This window comes from Nuphar pumila, chromosome 3 (assembly GCF_984573655.1).
Source record: "Nuphar pumila chromosome 3, dmNupPumi1.hap1.1, whole genome shotgun sequence".
Lineage (NCBI taxonomy): Eukaryota > Viridiplantae > Streptophyta > Magnoliopsida > Nymphaeales > Nymphaeaceae > Nuphar > Nuphar pumila.
The window spans coordinates 33,333,264-33,343,156 of NC_143251.1; positions in this window are offsets into that span (position 1 = coordinate 33,333,264).

Genomic DNA, 9,893 nt, shown 5'->3' on the forward strand with positions numbered 1-9,893 from the left:
GATTCGAGATCTCGAGTGTGTACTGTAAAACAATAACTAGATGAGTAAAAAAATGATGTATGTACAAAGAAACCACAAACTATCATAGAGAAACCGCAAGCTAGATGAATTTAAAAACAAAAAATGTGTATGAAAAGCTTTGTATATTTTTTCACTATGACTACACTTTCACTACAATTATCGTAGTACATGACTTAACCTCAGCTGCTATGAATATCCTAATTGTTAACATGGGAGGCGGTGGTCCAAATCATGAACTCAATCATTGACAGATTCTTCCTTTTTTCACGTGTACAAAGCAAGGCTCGCAGACCATTATCAAATCACAAAAGTATACGATGCTCGTTGATAGAGATGCCTCATGTCAGCAAATAAATGCCCCTTGTCTGGTAGGAGCAGCTAGTGCACGTCACCCTTGTGTTGGGACTTTGCAGGTTCAAAACCCAATGGTATAGTTGTATAACTGGTTAGGGTCAGCTTGCCTTTCAAAAAAAAGAAAATATATCCTTTTTTTAAGGATCAAGTCCCAAGAATGTGATCTACATGGTTGGTTTAGTCAAAGACATGTTTTGGGTCACCTAATTATGTTATGTAAGCAGGTCTTTTAACAATTTCAAATATCAATTGCCCAAAGTGCATCAAATTTCAGGACTGAAATCTTTGCCTTTATAATCTCAAGTGTGATTCCAAATCAAGCTGAACGCAAATGTGGGATGAGATTGATCATATAAAGCTCACACCTATGAATGTCCATTAGGCCATGTCTGATTCATGGGACGAGTTCCGCAAAGGGGACAAAGTGGCCTGGCATTGGAACTTGTCTTGTGTTTGAACGTGGGGACAAAGTTGTCCCAGCAAGTACCGTCGTCAAGTGCAACCAATAAATTTCCTTTTTAATGTGCAGATTTTTTACTATGGCAAAAGTCTTTATTTTTGCACTATGTAACCCAGATATGAACATTGACAAAGGTTTGATACAAATATGGGATAGGAAACGCAACTTTTTTGAAAACTAGGATACGAGGGCATATATCTTTCATTTTTAATTGATAAAAATACATTTTAGCCATTTTAATATGTAAAATATTTATTCATAAAAGCGTTGCAAAAACAACTTTAAAATATTAAAATAATGTTACCCACAAGGGCTCCACACGCTTGGCTATGTAGGTCGGTTCAAGGCATTCCGACTGAAAACGCATCGGTAGTTCATACTCAGGGTACCATGTGTTATTTTTTTTCATGGTTTGCTTTGTTTTTTTTTATAGTCTTTATTCTTTAGTTGATTCAAGTCAGACTGAACCATGTTTCCTATTATTATAAGGACAATGACGGAGATGTCCCTCTCTTTTATTGGAAATACCACTGCTAACTGCAAGTAGGGATGCACACGAGCCAAGCTTGGCATGTACAAGCCCGGCTCTCTCATGCAAGTATGTATACAAGCTTGACTTGAGCTCGGTCCGAGTTTGAACCACTGGTGTTCAGGCTCGGCTCATGCCTAGCTCGGAACGAGTTCAACTCGGCTCGAGCTCATTGTGGGTCAGTGTTTTGCAGGATGCACATGGCTGGGCTCGAGTAGGACTTGGCATGTACAAGCTCAACTCTCCACAAAAATATGTAATGAGCTTGAAATGAGCCCGAGTCAGTGTTTCACATTGAACACAACAGACCGAGTTGGCTCGGGCTCAGTCTAGGCCCAACAGGTACAAAGAGAGAGAGAGAGAGAGAGAGAGAGAGAGAGAGAGAGAGAGAGAGAGAGAGAGAGAGAGAGAGAGAACATACCCACTAGTACCCGCACAACGACAATGCCTTGAAGTCCCTCCGATGGTCGAGGAAGCCCGACCACTTCCCGACCCACTCGTAGAACCCAAAGAACTTTAGGTCAGAGTCACAAGAGAGGTTGATGATTTTGATGAAGAGCCGATGGTTCAGGTTAGGGTTCATTGCGTCAAATAGCTCCTGCAGGGGCTCTAACGTCTTGTGAGGCTTTAGTAGTTTGTCGGTGATCTCCTGAGCGGCAGCGAAGCGACTAAAGAGTTGCCAGATGATGGCAGTGGATATGTCAGAGGTGGGGCGCTGTGCTCTAGAGCAGTGGCGAGATCATGCGAGGGAGCAAGAAAGGAGAGAGAAAGTGGAAGAGAGAGAGCGAGAAAGAGGAAAGGGGAAGAGAGTGAGAAAGGGGCAGAGCAGGGCAATGGTGGGGCTCTAAAAGGGGAGAGAGAGAGAGAGAGAGAGAGAGAGAGAGAGAGAGAGAGAGAGAGAGAGAGAGAGAGAGAGAGAGAGAGAGAGAGAGAGAGAAGCAACGAGGCAGGGTAGGGCGAGTCTGAAATACCAATAAAATGAACTGAGCGTTATCGAGCTCAGTAGGCAAATCAGGCTCGTCTTGTTTGCTCGATCCAATCCTCAGAGCTAGTACAAGCTCAGCTCATTTGCAGCCTAAACCGAGCTTAACCGAGCCAAGCCCGAGTCAGTTGAATTCGTTGTGCATCCCTAATTGCAAGTTAGAAAATATAACAAACATAACCAATTTATTGTTTGAAAAATAACCATATTGTCCCTGTAAAATGACATGTTCTCTAAAATGCCTCATAATTTATCAAAATTTTCCCCATATCTAAAATGTCTGATCCAGATTTTTAAGACATTTTTATCCTTTCACAAATATGGTACAACCTTCGTAAATCATTTTTGCAAATGTCATCAAAATATGCGAACCTCCTTTAACTAAATACTCCTGGCGTACGTTCGCAAATATATTATGATCTCCACAAATCATTTTTGCCAATGTCCTCAAAAATTGTGAACCTCCTTTAACTATATTTCCTGATGTACGTTCACAAATATAGTATGACCTTTACAAATAATTTGTGCAAATGTCCCCAAAATGTGTGAACTTTCTTTAACTAAATACTCTTGACATATGTTAGCAAATATAATACGACCTTTGCAAATCATTTTTGCGAATGTCCCCAAAATATATGAACCTCCTTTAACTAAATACTTTCGTTAGCAAATATAGCATGACCTTTGTAAATAGCTTGTGCGAATGTCTCTAAAATGTGAGAACCTCCTTTAATTATATCTTTTGACGTACATTTGTAAATACAATATGACCTTTGCAAATCATTTTTGTAAATATCCCCAAAATGTGTGAACCTCCTTTAACTATATTTTCTGATATACACATGCAAATATAGTACAACCTTCATAAATAATGTATGAACCTTCTTTAACTAAATACTCTTGATGTACGTCAACAAATATAGTATGACATTCTCAAATTATTCTTAATGTCATTTTGTGAATGTTCTTACCTTTGCATGGTTTCTAATTCATTTAAAAAGTCATTGTGGTTCTTTTTTTTTTTTTTCATTTGTTTCTAATTAGAACCCCTAACTCTTTTCCCTCTTTCCTTTACAATAATTTATCTTGCAAGATTTCAGTGAGGCTGCAACATCCTTTTAGTCAACTTTTTTGTCTTTCGGTTAGGTCGAAAGATGAGTTATATATATATATATATAATCTTATTATATTTTAAAGTTTTTTTATAGATATATATACTTAATAGCCTTATAATATTTGTGTTTGGTTATTGATGTGGAGATTCATGTATGTTTGCCTATGTTTAATTTCATATTTGGCATCAGATTTTCTGTCTAGGCTTGATTATGTTTATTTTTTTCCATAAATATATATACTTGTTAGTGTTGCAAATGATTTATGTTTGTTTGCTGGTCTTTTATTTAATATTTGGTGGTTTTGTCTTGTAATAGTGGGGTTAGGATTGAATTTTTACAAGCATTTAATTAGTGTAATGGGGTTGGGGTTGTTTATGCATAAATATTTAATAAGGGTAATAAGGTTATCATAAGTAGTTGGTTTTCAGAGTGGTTGTTATAGGTAGTTGTGTTAATTAAATGTGTAAAGGCTATATAGATAGTCTTTTCTTACATGCTATTTTTATTAGATGAATGATATGTTGTGTGATTGAAGTAGGCAGTTAATGATAGCCTAAAAAAGGTTGAAGTACATTATCATCTCATTGCTTGCCCTAATAGAACATCTATAATTGTGTCTAAAAGCAGTAACTTTAAGAAATTTATGACTCATAAAACAGGATATGGGAGTCTAATATAGTTATTATGAAAACCTAGAAAGCCAACTAATATGTCTATAAGTTTTGGATGATGATGATATAGACTCAATGTTATGCAATAGTGATGTTTACTTAATTGATTGCAAAGTTAAACCAAGTGATGTATAAGAAATAATTGATGAAAAAAATATCCACTAAAGAAGTGATGATCCTATAGAGAATGTGAATCTATCTCTAACAGTATCTATTGAGTTCAGTCTTAAGGCAAACATCCAACTATCTCAAATAATTGGTGATATTGATGTTCTTAACATGCACATAAAGGGCATGCAATTGCTCGAACCAATTAGGGATATAGATATTCCATGCATAGGCAATTAAGAACTTGCAACAATAATTAATATTGTACATGATCAAAAGATCTTTGCAATAACGTCTAGACATGTCACCGTACCAATGCTATTGATCTTCACTGCAATAATTTGGATAATGTTCAGCCTTGTGGGGCAGATGACATAACGAGGTACAAGTTATTAGACTTTGTAATTTATGTTTTAGATGTATGTGTGATGATGAAAGTATTATTTTTATGGTTAATCTTGACAGTCAAAAATATAAAAATATTATATACATGAAAGCAAATGAAAAGATAAACATGACGACTTTTGATTTAATTTATATATTCAAACAAGTACTAGCAACAATGATCATGTAGACAACAACAAAATTGAATAATGATGACTATACCATGTCAGATGAGGACCACTTAGAAATGATAGGAGATAACTACGACATTGATGACATGGGATAATTAATGACATATTCAAATGATGAATAAATGACAATTGAAAAGTCAAACCCTTGGTATGTAGTATAAGCTATATGAGCATTTATTGGTCAATAAAATTATTGTTTGTTTTTATACTAATAAGACATGGTTGAATAGGTTCTCGTTTAATAAATTCTCATACAATGTAAAACAATTAAAAATCATTGAACTTAAGGCATCTTAGTTGCTTGACGAGTTGCGTAATGAAAAATCGGTTCAGTTCTTAACAAAGAAAAAAAACACATGGTTTACATGTTGTATGGAAAACACCCAATTACATGTTGGATGGAAAGCACCCAAAAATGTTTTCTTAGAAAATCATTTTCGCATTAAAGTCATACTTGATTGGCTATGTGGTTGTGTGTGTGTGTGATTGTCATAGTCGTGATCACATGCTGATAACATGTGCATATAATACATGTATGGATATGTACAATTGACCTTGGAGTTAGACCATGACAATGATGCGAAGTTAGAAAAGTATTTCAAAAATAATTTCTTTGAAGAATAATTTTGAAATCATGTGTATTTTGCAAATCTTTACCTTAGGCGTATCATATTCATCATCGTCATACATATTAACGTTATGAAACTGATATGCTTATGAGCATGCGTGCATTCATTTTGTCATGACTGATAAAAAAAAAGAGAAAGAACAATTTATGTTGTTTGTTTCTTAAAGCGAAACCGATTTTTGAAAGAACATAATGTGATTTTCATTTCAAAGCCATTGATGAACTTGAATAAATCAAAATTTGTTATATATGATTTTAGCTTTGTTTTCAGACTGTGCATAAAACAATGATAGTCAAAATAACAAAGCATATACAAGTCCAAATCTATCGTATCTCCCTCATCCGAAAGAGTTTTTATGAACGGTTTGGGGCATTGGAAAGCTGACAAATTTTTCACATTCTGTAGAAGTTTGAGCTCTCTTCTTAGATTGTGCACAAAGCTGTGACAATTAGAATAACAGAGCATATATAGGCCTAAGCGGGTCTCGAACTGGCTATGGACCGATTAAGCAATACATAAAATGAATGTACGATATGAGCCTATGTTTATAAATGTTAAATGAACATGCAGATGCAACCTATAATACTGTATTTATGCATATGCTAAGTGCTTAAAGGGGCATGACCTGAAAAGCTTCTTTTTGCATGTTTATGTTTGAATACACTTTGCTATTGAAGTGCATGTGTTCTGCATTACGTGGGTTATGTGATTGTGTATAGATGCATAGAGTTAATCATGATTAATGTATATGAGTGAATGTATGAGTGAGTTTGACATGTTACAAATTTTACATATGACATGATAGCATATGTGGCATTGAACTCTGCATCCATAAGCTCAAATTGGAGGCATGAATCATATATTAGATTCATTCTGTATGTGCATGAATAGATAATAGAATTAATAAACTAAAAGAATAATCATACAAACATGGATTTTATTGGGCTTACAATGAGAGGGTAAACAATATTTTTGACTTCGTGGGATATGTTTCGAGTACAAAGGGTTACTCCTCCATAGCCACAAAGATAGGAGAAGGCCTCCACATTAGCTGCAGGGTGGTAGGTCATGAAACTTAAGTAGAAGTCTCATGCATCAGGATAAAGGTGTTGAGCGCCCTTTTTCGAGTAGGTCATCCCTCACCTAGGATTGGTGAAAGGTGCTCGGTCAAGGCAAAGCCATAAATTGTTTGAATATACCCTTTTGAGTCATGGTCATGATCCAGGTATCGTCTGTGTAGTAACTACAGGGCTAAGAAGTGAACATATTAATTATTTATGCATTTAGTTAAGCATGACATCCATTACATAAAAAGAAAACCTAAATAAAGGCAATTAAAGATACTCATGCATAAAAGATCTCCTGTCCTGCAATCGTAAGTGCATGCATAATTATTTCCTCATCTTAAGATTATAATTGTTTATGAATGATATTTTTGTAATGTACTATTATGATATGCATATTTGAATGAATAATTGTTGGTATCATTGTGTGAACTTATTAGAATATGATTATATACACTAATTTTGGTTTATCAGTGTTAGTATTCCCAACCAGGCTTTTACGAGTCTGTCCTATTTTATGGGTTTTTTGGTTATGCATGTATAGCTGCGAGGCGAATGCAGAATGCTGGAGCGACGTCGAGAACCAATCTTTTCTTTTCCTGATGATAGTTTTAAAAAAATATTTATTATTGTTTTGCATTAGAAATACTCTAATATGAATTTGAAATTATTGAGACTGAATTAAATTTTAATAGTGAATGCTATTCACATTTTAATTCAATTATGATAGTTGTTCGTACCGTAACTCGCAAACAATGTTTAACTCAAAGAAAAATATTGTTTTTGCTGTTTTTTAAAAAAAAATTCTAAAATTTTGAAACGTTACAACAACCACCGTCTCATGCATACAAGCAAAACAATCGACTAACTTGAGACTGATGTCAATAACATATTTTCAGGAACTAATCAGATTGGGATACTGTTATGGATACCCAACAATTTGGGTTGGATCAGGTTTAAACATGGGTTGGCGCCCCTACCTACTTGCACCCAACTACATTATATTAGTGTTTTCAAAAGTCATAAATATGGGCCATTTTTGTAAGAACTCTCAATTTTTATTGCAAGATTTTCAAAACCAGCATAGCCCGCAAAAAATGTGACACTTTTCCAAGACTTTTTTTTTTGGTTTTCACGTGACACCCTCGTATTATAGTTTGCTCATTCTTGGAATTTGTTTTGAGCACAAATCAGGTGATATGTCAAAGCAAAAAATTTGTGTTTTGAAATCACGATGACCTTAATCAATGCCATTCATTGTAGAAACGGTGAGGCCTACCCCCCGAAAAAAAAGGTTACTCCTCCCTAGTCACAAAGATAGGAGAAAGCCTCCACATTAGCCGCATGGTGGTAAGTTATGAAACTCATGAGTAGAAGTCTGATGTATCAGGATAAAGGTATTGAGAGCTCTTTCTCGAGTAGGTCGTCCCTCACCTAGGATTGGTGAAAGGTGCTTAGTCAAGGTAAAACCTTAAATTGTTTGAATATACCTTCCTAAGTCGTAGCCATGATCAAGGTATCGCCTGTGTAGTAACTACAAGGCTAAAAAGTGAAAACCTTAATTGTTTGTGCATTTAGTTAAGCATGAAATGCATCACATAAAAACAATACCTAAATAACGACAATTAAAGTCACTCATGCATAAAAGATCTCCTGTCCTGCAATGGTAAGTGCATGCATGATTATTTGTTAATCTTAAGATTATAATTGTTTATGAATAATATTCTTGTGATGCACTTCTATGATATGCATATTTGGATGAATAGTTGTCTACATCATTGTGTGAATTTATTAAAATATGATTATGTATACTGATTTTGGTTTATCAGTGTCAGTATCTTCTACCAGGCTTTTACGAATCTGACTCATTTTATGGGTTTTTTGGTGAAGGGAGCGGATGTGGAATGCTGGAGCGACGTGGAGAGCTTGTATTTTCCTTTCCCGATGATAGTTTTGTAAAAAAACATTTATTATTGTTTTGCATTGAAAATACTCTAATATGAATTTAAAATTATTAAGACTGAATTAAATTTTAATAGTGAATGTTATTCATATTTTAATTCAACTATGATAGGTGTTCGTACTATAACTCGTACACAATGTTTAAACCAAAGAAAAATGATGTTTTCACTTTTTTTTTTAAAAAAAATCTTAAAATTTTTTAAGTTAACATTTTGGGACGTTACAACAACCACTGTCTCATGCATACAAGCAAAAAAATCCACTAACTCGCGACTGATGCCAACAACATATTTTCAGGAACTAATCAGATTGGGATACGTTACGGATACCCAACATTTTGGGTTGGATCAGGTTTAAACATCGGTTAGCACCCCTACCCACTTGCACCCAGCTACATTATATTAGTGTTTTCAATAGTCATAAATATCAGCCATTTTTTTAAAATCTTTCAATTTTATTGCAAGAGTTTCAAAACCAGCATAACCCTGCAAAAATGTCACTTTTCCAAGACTTTTTTTTTCCGGGTTTCACGTGACACCCTCATATTCTAGTTTGCTCTTTCTTCGAATTTGTTTTGAGCACAAATCAGGTGATATGTCAAAGCAGAAAGTTTTTGTGTTTTGAAATCACGATGGCCTTAATCAATGATGCCATTCATTGTAGAAACGGTGAGGCCTACCCCCGAAAAAAAAGTGATGATGTCATGATTACACAAAAATCAAGACTATGGACAGTGGTGATTTCAAAACACAAAAGTTTTGTGTTTTGTCATATCACCTCATCTGGCCTCCGATTTTTTTTGGTGGTTGAGGTTTTAAGTTGTCGAGTGTGCAGAAATGAAGCAAGGGTAAGCTGAACAACTTCGTCCTCTTTGATCGGGCGAGCTACAACAAGCTTCTCACTGAGGTCACCAAGTATAAACTTATCGCTCCACCAATCTTGTACGACTGGTTAAGGGTATTCGGCTTCTCCACGCTCTTATTTCTCTTCTATTTTTTCATCCTACCATCGATGCAGGTGTTTAAGCTTTTGGAATTCGTTTGTGGGTATATGGACGTGCAAAGAAAGAAACATGAAAGCCATTTTGACTTCATGATGGTCAATTTAGTGGGTATCGGCCCTTGGATCAAATTTTTTTAGAATGAAAAACATGTTTTTGAATTGGAAAAATTTGGTGCAATTACGCCCGTCGATTTTTGCATTGTCCCAAAAAATTGTACGTTGCATTGTCCATACACGGGTGGCAAAATCCGACACGACCCGCCAACCCGCTTCTTAGGCGGGTTCGGGTTTGTGTCGTAAACGGGTTGACCTGCCTAACCCGTTTATTAAACGGGTCGGGTTCGTGTGAGGGGTATGCCAACCCGTTTAATAAACGGGTTAGGCGGGCGGGTCAACCCGTTTACCCGAAACCGACCCGCCA